We start from the raw sequence: 10406 nt of genomic DNA on the forward strand, positions 1-10406 counted from the left end.
CCCACTCCTTCATCACCTGATTGACCACCAAATCTGAGTCGCCATAGACCATAAGGCGACGGACGCTGAGTGAAATGGTCATACGCAACCCATACAAAAGTGCTTCGTATTCTGCTTCATTGTTGGAGGAATTAAAGTGGATCTGGAGCACATATATGAGCTTATCTCCTCGGGGGGAAACCAATACTACCCCAGCACCGGAACCATTCAGCATCTTAGAACCATCAAAGAACATGGTCCAGTGCTCCGAGTGAACTTGAGTCGGTAGTTGCTGTTCAATCCAATCGGCGATGAACTCTGCTACTGCTTGGGACTTAATGGCTTTCTTTGCCTCAAACTTGATATCAAGGGGAAGGAGTTCAATCACCCATTTTGCCACTCGACCAGCTGCATCTCTGTTGTGCAGAATCTCTGATAATGGGGCGTCACTGACGACTGTAATGGAATGGTCAGAGATGTAATGAGCAACCTTCTTCGCGGTCATATAAATCCCATATACAAGCTTCTGATAATGCGGGTATCTTTGCTTTGATGGGGTCAAAACTTCATAAAGATAATACACTGGGCGCTAAACTTTGAAGGCTTTTCCTTCTTCTTCCCGCTCGATCGTAAGTACTGTACTGACAACTTGTCCTGTGGCTGCAATGTAAAGCAGCAAAGGCTCTTTGCTGATTGGAGCAGCAAGCACTGGCTGGGTGGAGAGCAGGGCTTTTAGCTCTGCAAATGCTGCATCAACTTCGGGAGTCCACTCGAACTTGTCTGACTTCTTCATCAGTCGGTAAAGAGGCAATGCCTTTTCACCGAGGCGAGAGATGAATCGACTTAAATCGGCCAAGCATCCAGTAAGCTTCTGGACACCGTGCACACGCACAGGGCGTTTCATTCGGAGTATAGTGCCAACTTTTTCTGGGTTGGCGTCAATTCCTTGTTCGGAAACGAGAAAATCGAGCAACTTTCCACCAGGAACTCCGAATGTGCACTTTGATGGATTAAGCTTGATACCATACCTCCTGAGGTTGGCCAATGTTTCAGCAAGGTCAGCCAACAGGTCGGAACCCTTCCGTGATTTGACCACAATATCATCCATGTATGCTTCCACATTCGGACTGATTTGAGTGAGTAAACACTTTTGAATCATCCTCATGAACGTGGCTCCGGCATTCTTGAGGCCGAATGGCATGGTGACATAGCAGAAGCACCCGAATGGAGTGATGAAAGCTGTTTTAATCTCGTCGGGTCCATACAGACGGATCCGATGGTAACCGGAATAGGTGTCCAAAAAAGACAGGCGCTCACATCCCGCAGTTGAGTCGACTATTTGGTCGATGTGGGGGAGAGGAAAATGATCTTTTGGGCAGGCCCGATTGATATGTTTGAAATCAATGCACATACAAAGTGACTTGTCCTTCTTGGGGACCATGACAACATTGGCGAGCTACTCGGAGTGGTAAATCTCTCGGATAAACTCCGCTGCTAAGAGCCGAGCCACCTCCTTGCCAATGGCCTTTCTCTTCTAGACGGCAGACCGTCGAAGATGTTCCTTGACAGGTTTTACTTTTGAGTCGACTCACAGGCGATGCTCAGCCAGCCCCTGGGAACACCCGGCATGTCAGCAGGCTTCCATGCGAAGATGTCCCAGTTCTCACGGAGGAACTGGATGAGCGTTTCTTCCTATTTGGTGTCGAGTGTTGTAGAGATATGAGTCGGAGCAGCACTGGGGTCAGTCGGATGAATGTGAACGGGCTTCGTCTCACCGGACGACTGAAACGCTGACTATGTAGCAGGCTTCTTGGCTCGCAACAAATCACCCGGATCTGCAGTTTTCTGGTATTCCTGTAGCTCTACCACTGCCATCTGAGCATCAATGATCTTTGAGCCCTTCTGAAAGCACTCTTCCGCCTTCTTCCGATTGCCAGTAATAGTGATCACACCTTTGGGACCAGTCATCTTCATTTTGAGATACACATAGCATGGTCGAGCCATGACACATGCATAAGCCGGCCTGGCCAAAATAGCATGATAGGCACTCTAGAAATCCACAACTTCAGACGTCAACTTTTCTTTTCGGAAATTCTTGGAATCACCGAAAACCACATCAAGAGCAATTTGTCCGAGCGACTCAGCTTTCTTCCCAGGAATGACTCCATGGAAACTCATGTTGCTGGTACTGAGTCTGGACATCGGAATGCCCATCCCTTTCAATGTTTCTGCATACAATATATTCAGGCCACTGCCACCATCCATCAAGACTTTAGTCAGTCGAGTGCCTTCAATGACTGGGTCGACCACCAAAGCATGCCTCCCAGGGGTGCCTATATGTGTCGGATGATCGGACTGGTCGAATGTGATGGTAGTCTGAGACCACTTCAGATAACTAGGTGTAACCGGAGCAACCATATTCACCTCTCGGTTGATAACTTTCAATCGACTTTTGCTTTCAACATCAGCAAAAATCATTAGGGTGGAATTGACATGGGGGTATCCTTCAGCACTGTCCTCTTTGTCCTCAACTTTGTCCGACTCCTTTTCCTTATCCTTGGGCTGTTTCCCCTGAAATTGCTAGATCAAGAGCCGACACTGTCGAGTGGTATGTTTTGGGTAAATGAAGTTACCCTCCTCATCTTTCTTCGTGTGGATGTGGCACGGCAAATCCATCACGTCATTTCCTTCCTTGTTCTTCACCTTCTTATGGTTCCAAGATCCTTTGGGCTTTCCTTTGAACTTTCCTTGAGTCATGGCTAAGGCTTCTCCAGGAGTAGCTGGCTCAGCTTTCCGCTTCTGCTTCCGACTGGAGTTCCCTCCCCCGGTTTCGTGAGCGGTTGGCTTGTACTTGCCACTCCGGAGTCGATCTTCTTCTTCACCATTGGCATACTTGGTGGCAATCTCCATCATCCGACTCAGGGTCATGTCTCCGGTCCGACCCAATTTCAAACTTAGCTCTCTGTTCTTAACGCCTTCCTTCAAGGAACAGACTGCTTGGTGATCAGATACATTTTCCACCGTGTGATGCAATGTGATCCACCTCTGGATGTAATCCCTCAGAGCCTCATTCGACTTTTGCACACAAACCTGCAGCTCTGTCAACCCTGCTGGTCGCTTGCAAGTTTCTTCAAATGTTCTGACAAAGACTCGGGCAAGATCTTCCCAAGTGTAAATGCTACTAGGTGCCAATTGATTCAGCCATGCTTTGGCCGAGCCCTCCAACATAAGAGGTAGGTGTTTCATGGCCACCTCATCATTGCCGCCGCCCATCTGAACAGCTACTCGGTAGTCCTCAAGCCAAGTATCGGGCTTGGACTCGCCGGTGAACTTACTGACTCCAGTCACCAACCTGAAGTTGGGAGGAATCACCGCGGCCCGTCTAGCTCAGTTGGTAGAGCACAAGGCTCTTAACCTTGTGGTCGTGGGTTCGTGCCCCATGGTGGGCGCCAGCTGTCATGGTTCTAAGCCTGATAGTAGAATAGGGGGTAGGTATGGAGAGGCAAGATCCTAGCTATGGAGTAGTTGTATATGCAAGATGTTTACGAGTTCAGGCCCTTCTCGGAGGAAGTAATAGCACTACGTCTCGGAGCCCGGAGGCAGTCGACTGTATTATGTGCGTATGAGTTACAGGGGTGCGAACCCTTTACACTGAGTAGGAGGGTGGCTTATATAGAGTCCGCCAGAGCCCTCCGCCCCTCAGTTATGCAGGGTTTAAGGTACATTAAGATCTGGCGTTACTGGTAACGCCATACATAAAGTGCTATGATGACCATAAAGACTATTTAATGACCAACCGTTTGTGTGCAGAGTGACTCTAGATCTCCTAGTGGTCGAGTGAGTGGCTTCATGGTCGAGTGTCTTCGAGTCCGTCGAGTGAAATCCTTCCAGGTCGACTGAAAGGTAGTTTCTTCTAGAGATGTCCTTGGGGAGGGTATATTGGACAGGTCCATGACCCTACCCTAGGTACATGGCTTCATCAGCGTCGACGCAAAGAGAGGCATCAGGCGCTTGGCTCCTTTCTCTACTGCATGTGCTGCATGGCCAGTTCAAATTAGCATCCAATTAGCACCGGCTGTTTAGCATCTCGCGTTGGAAGACATGGGTGCTTAGATATTCTTTTATTTAATACTATTTTCTTCTCGTCTATAAGCGCCTAGGCAAGCGTCGAGCATTGTACATGCCCTAACGAAGGAGCACCAGGTTGAGTGCTTTGCTGATTTTTTAGCGTAGATCTAGCGCCCAACTCCCATCAAAACAGATGCATGTGAAAAGATCCTAAAGCACCCGACATCTGGAGAGGCATTGATGCCAAAGGAATTACTGGGATCAAAGAGGAATTGAGTGAAACGGCTAGGAAAGACACCCTGGAGCCTGGGCTAAGCACCCGCGGTGTAGATGCCATTAGGCACAACCAATTCTTTGACTAGTACATACTACAAAGTAGTTTTGCCAAATTGAGAAAAATGGGGCCCCAATCTTGAGGGGGCCGTGTGTGCACATGCCGCACATGTGCAGGATACGGGCCTAGAGAGGAGGGTCTGCATAAGAAGGTGGATGGGAAGGAGATGGGGAGGCGGCGGCGATGGCTGAGCTCTTGACGACGGAGGGCGATGACATTGCCTCTAGGAAATACATCACTAGTAGAAAAGGGGGCAATGGTCCAGGCCAGGTCAGCCCATTAGTCCCGGTTCAATCCAGAACCGGGACCCATGGGGCATTGGACCCGGTTCGTGAGCTCCGGGGGCCGGCCGGGCCACGTGGGCCATTTGTCCCGGTTCGTGTGGACCTTTTGGTCCCGGTTGGTGGGACGAACCGGGACCAATGTGCCTCGCTCCTGGCCCACCACCATTGGTCCCGGTTGGTGGCTTGAACCGGAGCCAAAGGTTGCCCTTTAGTCCCGGTTCGTGCCACAAACCGGGACCAATTAATTGCCTATATATACCCCTCGCCCGCGAGTAGAGCACTCCCACTGCTCTGTTTTTCCTGGCCGGCGAGGAGAGAGCTTTTGTGGTGCTCTAGCTCACCTCCTATGCACACGAGGTGTTCGATGGAATGCCCGAGCCACACTACTTAAGCTTTCTCCTCTCCAAGCTCGACCTCCAAGCTCCATTTTCCTCAATATTTGTCTAGGTTTAGCGGTCTGTCACGTCCCGTCCCCATCTTCACCGCCGTCGATTGCCCGCGCCGATCTCGTCTCCGGCACCACCGTGGTGAGCCTCTTGTTCTTATCTTCTTTCTGAAAGCAAAAAAATTTCTTACTTGTATGTTTATATAGATACTTATATAATTTTCTTACTTTTATTATTGCATCTTATATAGCGCGATGGTTTTGGTATCCGCCCCCGTCGGCCCTCGTCCTGTCTATGATTCGGATGTGGTATATATTATCTTTTCATAACTATTGGTTCATTTATTGTTTATGACAATTATGCCGACCAACGTGACATAGATTTTATTTATCTAGGAGGTTGTTGAACCGGAAATTCCAACCGACCCTATTGTCGAGAGGTTAAATTTAGTTGAAGAAGAAAACAATTTCTTGAAGGAAAAAATAAGAAAAATTGAGGAGGAGAAGATGATATTGGAGTTGCATGTTGCGGATGTCATCGATGATCATAAGATCAAGATGGATGCAATGCACTTGAAGATTAGAAAGATTAGAAAATATGCCATTCATACCGAGGCTTGGTATCATTATGCCGTTGGATCAGTTGTTACATTGGTTGCGATTATGATCGCATTTGTTTTCGCATTGAAATGTTTTACATAGTTTCAATGTATGGTTTAATTAATTTAGATGCTCTGCAGAGCTTTATGTTGTTAGATGAGAACTATGTATGTACTTTGGTTTTAATGTGATGATGAACTTCTATTAATTTGGTCACTTAATTATCTATTCATGATGTTCTGTAATGATTTTTGACACACTTAATTATATATAATTCACGCAGATGAACCGGCAATGGATGTACGGTTCAAGACACACCTCCGAGTACATTAAGGGCATGCATGATTTTCTCGAAGTGGCTGAGGCAAACAAGCAGAATGGTTTTATATGTTGTCCATTCCCTATATGTGGGAATACAAAGTCTTACTCTGACCGGAAAATCCTTCACACCCACCTGCTTTACAAGGGTTTCATGCCACACTATAATGTTGGACGAGGCACGGAGAAATAGGGGTTATGATGGAAGACGGAAAAGAAGAAGAGTACGATGACAACTATGTGCCCCCTGAATATGGTGATGCTACTGAAGATCAAGAGGAACCAGACGATGTGCATGATGATGCTGCAACGGGCGAAGCTGCTGAAGATCAAGAGGAACCAGACGATGTGCCCGATGATGATGATCTCCGCCGGGTCATTGTTGATGCAAGGACGCAATGCGAAAGTCAAAAGGAGAAGCTGAAGTTCGATCGCATGTTAGAGGACCACAAAAAAGGGTTGTACCCCAATTGCGAAGATGGCAACACAAATCTCGGTACCGTACTAGAATTGCTGCAGCGGAAGGCAGAGAATGCTGTGCCTGACAAAGGATTTGAGAAGCTACTGAAAATATTGAAGAAGAAGCTTCCAAAGGATAACGAATTGCCCGATAGTACATACACAGCAAAGAAGGTCGTATGCCCTCTAGGGTTGGAGGTGGAGAAGATACATGCATGCCCTAATGACTGCATCCTCTACCACGGTGCGTACAAGGATCTGAATGCATGCCTAGTATGTGGTGCATTACGGTATAAGATCAGACGAGATGACCCTGGTGATGTTGACAGCGAGCCCCCCAGGAAGAGAGTTCCTGCGAAGGTGATGTGGTATGCTCCTATAATACCATGGTTGAAACATCTGTTCAGAAATGGAGAGCATGCCAAGTTGATCCGATGGCACAGTGAGGACCATAAGAAAGACGGGCAGTGGAGAAAAATCGAGAGAAAGTACTGGGATGAGTTTGCAAGTGACCCAAGGAACGTATGGTTTGCTTTAAGCGCGGATGGCATTAATCCTTTTAGGGAGCAGAGCAGCAGTCACAGCACCTGGCCCGTGACTCTATGTATGTATAACCTTCCTCCTTGGATGTGCATGAAGCAGAAGTTCATTATGATGCCAGTTCTCATCCAAGGCCCTAAGCAACCCGGCAACGACATTGATGTGTACGTAAGGCCATTAGTTGAAGAACTTTTACAGCTGTGGAATGGAAACGGTGTACGTACGTGGGATGAGCACAAACAGGAGGAATTTGACCTAAGAGCATCTCCAACAGCCGCCCAATGTGCGGCGCCCAAAAAACGGGTTTAAAGTGCGCAAGTAGTTTTTTTAGGCGCTAGAAGACGTTTGCTCCAACAAGCGCTGCAAAATATGCTGCGCGCGCGAGTCCAGCGGTCCCAATCCAAGCGGTCCCATTTGCAGCGGTCCAGAGTTTGCAGCGCGCGCAACCGGGCGCACTAAATATGATGTGCGTGATGCGTTTTTGATGCGCGCGCTGCATTAGTTATAGGGCGCACGCACTTTTTGTGCGGCCGCTGGAGATTTTAAATCGGGTCCGCGCGCGCTAAAAGCAGTTTTTATACCGCGCGTCGCGCTTATAGCGCTTATGTTGGAGATGCTCTAAAGGCGTTGCTATTCGTGACCATCAACGATTGGCCCGCTCTCAGTAACCTTTCAGGATAGACAAACAAGGGATACCACGCATGCACGCACTGTTTACTTGACACCGATAGTATATACCTGGGAAGCTGCAGGAAGAATGTGTACCTGGGCCATCGTCGATTTCTTCTGACCAACCATCAATGTCGAAAGAAAGGCAAGCATTTCAAAGGCGAGGCAGATCACTGGAAGAAGCCCGCCATGCGTACCGGTGATCACGTACTTGCTATGGTCAATGATTTACACGTAATCTTTGGAAAGGGTCCCGGCGCACTAGCTGTTCCGAATGATGCTGAGGGACACGCACCCATGTGGAAGAAGAAATCTATATTTTGGGACCTACCCTACTGGAAAGACCTAGATGTCCGCTCTTCAATTGATGTGATGCACGTGACGAAGAACCTTTGCGTGAACCTGCTAGGCTTCTTGGGTGTGTATGGAAAGACAAAAGATACAGCTGAGGCACGGGAGGACCTGCAACGTTTGCACAAAAAAGATGGCATGCCTCCAAAGCAGTATGAAGGTCCTGCCAGCTATGCTCTTACCAAAGAAGAGAATGAAATCTTCTTTGAATGCCTGCTTAGTATGAAGGTCTCGACTGGCTTCTCGCCGAATATAAAGGGAATAATAAATATGGCAGAGAAAAAGTCTCATGACTGCCACGTGATTATGACGCAACTGCTTCTGGTTGCATTGAGGGGGCTTCTACCGGAAAACATCCGATTAGCCATTGTGAAGCTATGTGCATTCCTCAGTGCAATCTCTCAGAAGGTGATCGATCCAGAAATCATACCAAGGCTAAGGAGTGATGTGGTGCAATGTCTTGTCAGTTTCGAGCTGGTGTTCCCACCATCCTTCTTCAATATCATGACGCACGTCCTAGTTCATCTAGTTGACGAGATTGTCATTCTGGGCCCCGTATTTCTACACAATATGTATCCCTTTGAGAGGTTCATGGGAGTCCTAAAGAAATATGTCCGTAACCGTGCTAGGCTAGAAGGAAGCATCTCCATGGGCCATCAAACAGAGGATGTCATCGGGTTTTGTGTTGACTTCATTCCTGGCCTTAAGAAGATAGGTCTCCCTAAATCGCGGTATGAGGGGAGACAGACTAGAAAAGGCACGCTTGGAAGGGACTCAATAATATGCAGGGACAGATATTCTTGGTGTCAAGCACACTACACAGTTCTACAGAACTCTACCTTGGTGACCCCGTATGTCGATGAACACAAGAACAGTCTGCGCTCCAAACACCCGGAGCAGTGCGACGACTGGATTACATGTGAATACATCAGGACTTTCAGCAGTTGGTTGGAAACACGTCTCAGAGGTGACAACACTGTTTGTGATGAGCTTTACTTGTTGTCCAGGGGACCATCTTCGACTGTTACGATTTGGGAAGGATACGAGATAAATGGGAATACATTTTACACTATTGACCAAGATCAAAAGAGCACCAACCAAAACAGGGTGTCCGCTTTGATGCAACAACCGAGAGGGGAAATGACACATATTATGGTTACATAGTGGACATATGGGAACTTGACTACGGACATGATTTTAAGGTCCCTTTGTTTAAGTGCAAATGGGTCAATCTGTCAGGAGGCGGGGTATAGGTAGACCCACAGTACAGAATGACAACAGTGGATCTAAAAAATCTTGGGTACACTAACGAACCGTTCGTCCTAGCCAATGATGTGGCACAAGTTATCTCTGTGAACGACATGTCTACTAGACCAAGAAAAATAAAAGATAAGGAAGTGAATACATCATACGATGAGCCAAAGCGCCACATAGTTCTTTCAGGAAAAAGGGACATCGTGGGAGTGGAGGGCAAGGCAGACATGTCTGAAGATTATGAAAAGTTTCATGAAATTCCTCCCTTCAAAGTCAAGGCTGACCCCAGCATCCTAATAAACGATGAAGATTATCCATGGTTACGACGCAATAAGCAAATGACACAAGCGAAGAAAAAGTGAAGACTTTCTCCCGCAACTATTATGATGATACCATCCCAACTTTGTAACAGACGAGTATGATACCAATGTCCGTTTTGTACATGCACATGCTATGTGGGTGAATTTATGATACCATGCCAACTTTCAACTTTTTCAGAGTTCATTTGAAAACTAATGGCACTAACAGAAAGTTTATAATTTTTCTAAAACTAAAAGCAAAAACGAATTAAAAATAGAGCAAAAACAAAATAAAATAAATAATGCAGAAAACAAAACAAAAAAGCTGAAAAAAATAAAAACAGCAACAATAAGTATTTTGTTGTAAGTAGAAACAAAATAAATTAAATAAAGCAAGAACGAAAAAAAAGTGTTTTCAAATTTGAAAACTAATGGCACTAAGAGAAAGTTTATAATTTTCCTAAAACTAAAAGCAAAAAGAATTAAAAAATAAAGCAAAAAACAACAGAAAATAAATAATGCAAAAAACAAAAAAAACTGGAAAAAAAACTGCCACCTATTGGGCCACCACGGCCTAAATACGACTAGAAACCCAACCTGGGCCAGGATTCAGGCCCGTAGAAGGCCCAATAGGCCCACCGCAACATAGTGTGAGATTAGGGCCGAAAGCTTGCAGTTGAGAGGAGCTCGAGATGGTGGGCGCAACAGCGCTTATAAACCACTCTCGAGCCCTCTCAACTAGCGAGGTGGGACTAAACTTTCGCCGCGCTGCGGGCAGCATAGGGGCCTTTGGTCCCGGTTGGTGGCACCAACCGGGACTAAAGGGGGGGCATTGGTACCGGTTCGTGGCACCAACCGGGACCAAT

At 46.9% G+C, this 10406-nt stretch overlaps 1 non-coding gene across 1 annotated transcript; it reads left to right on the forward strand.

Annotated features, from left to right (window-relative positions):
- Nucleotides 1-3355: 3355 nt before the first annotated feature.
- On the forward strand, nucleotides 3356-3428 carry TRNAK-CUU (transfer RNA lysine (anticodon CUU)). The gene has a single exon. It is a non-coding gene; the product is annotated as a tRNA-Lys (tRNA).
- Nucleotides 3429-10406: the final 6978 nt, after the last annotated feature.

The sequence above is a fragment of the Triticum aestivum genome, chromosome 5B (genome assembly GCF_018294505.1).
Source record: "Triticum aestivum cultivar Chinese Spring chromosome 5B, IWGSC CS RefSeq v2.1, whole genome shotgun sequence".
Classification (NCBI taxonomy): Eukaryota; Viridiplantae; Streptophyta; class Magnoliopsida; order Poales; family Poaceae; genus Triticum; species Triticum aestivum.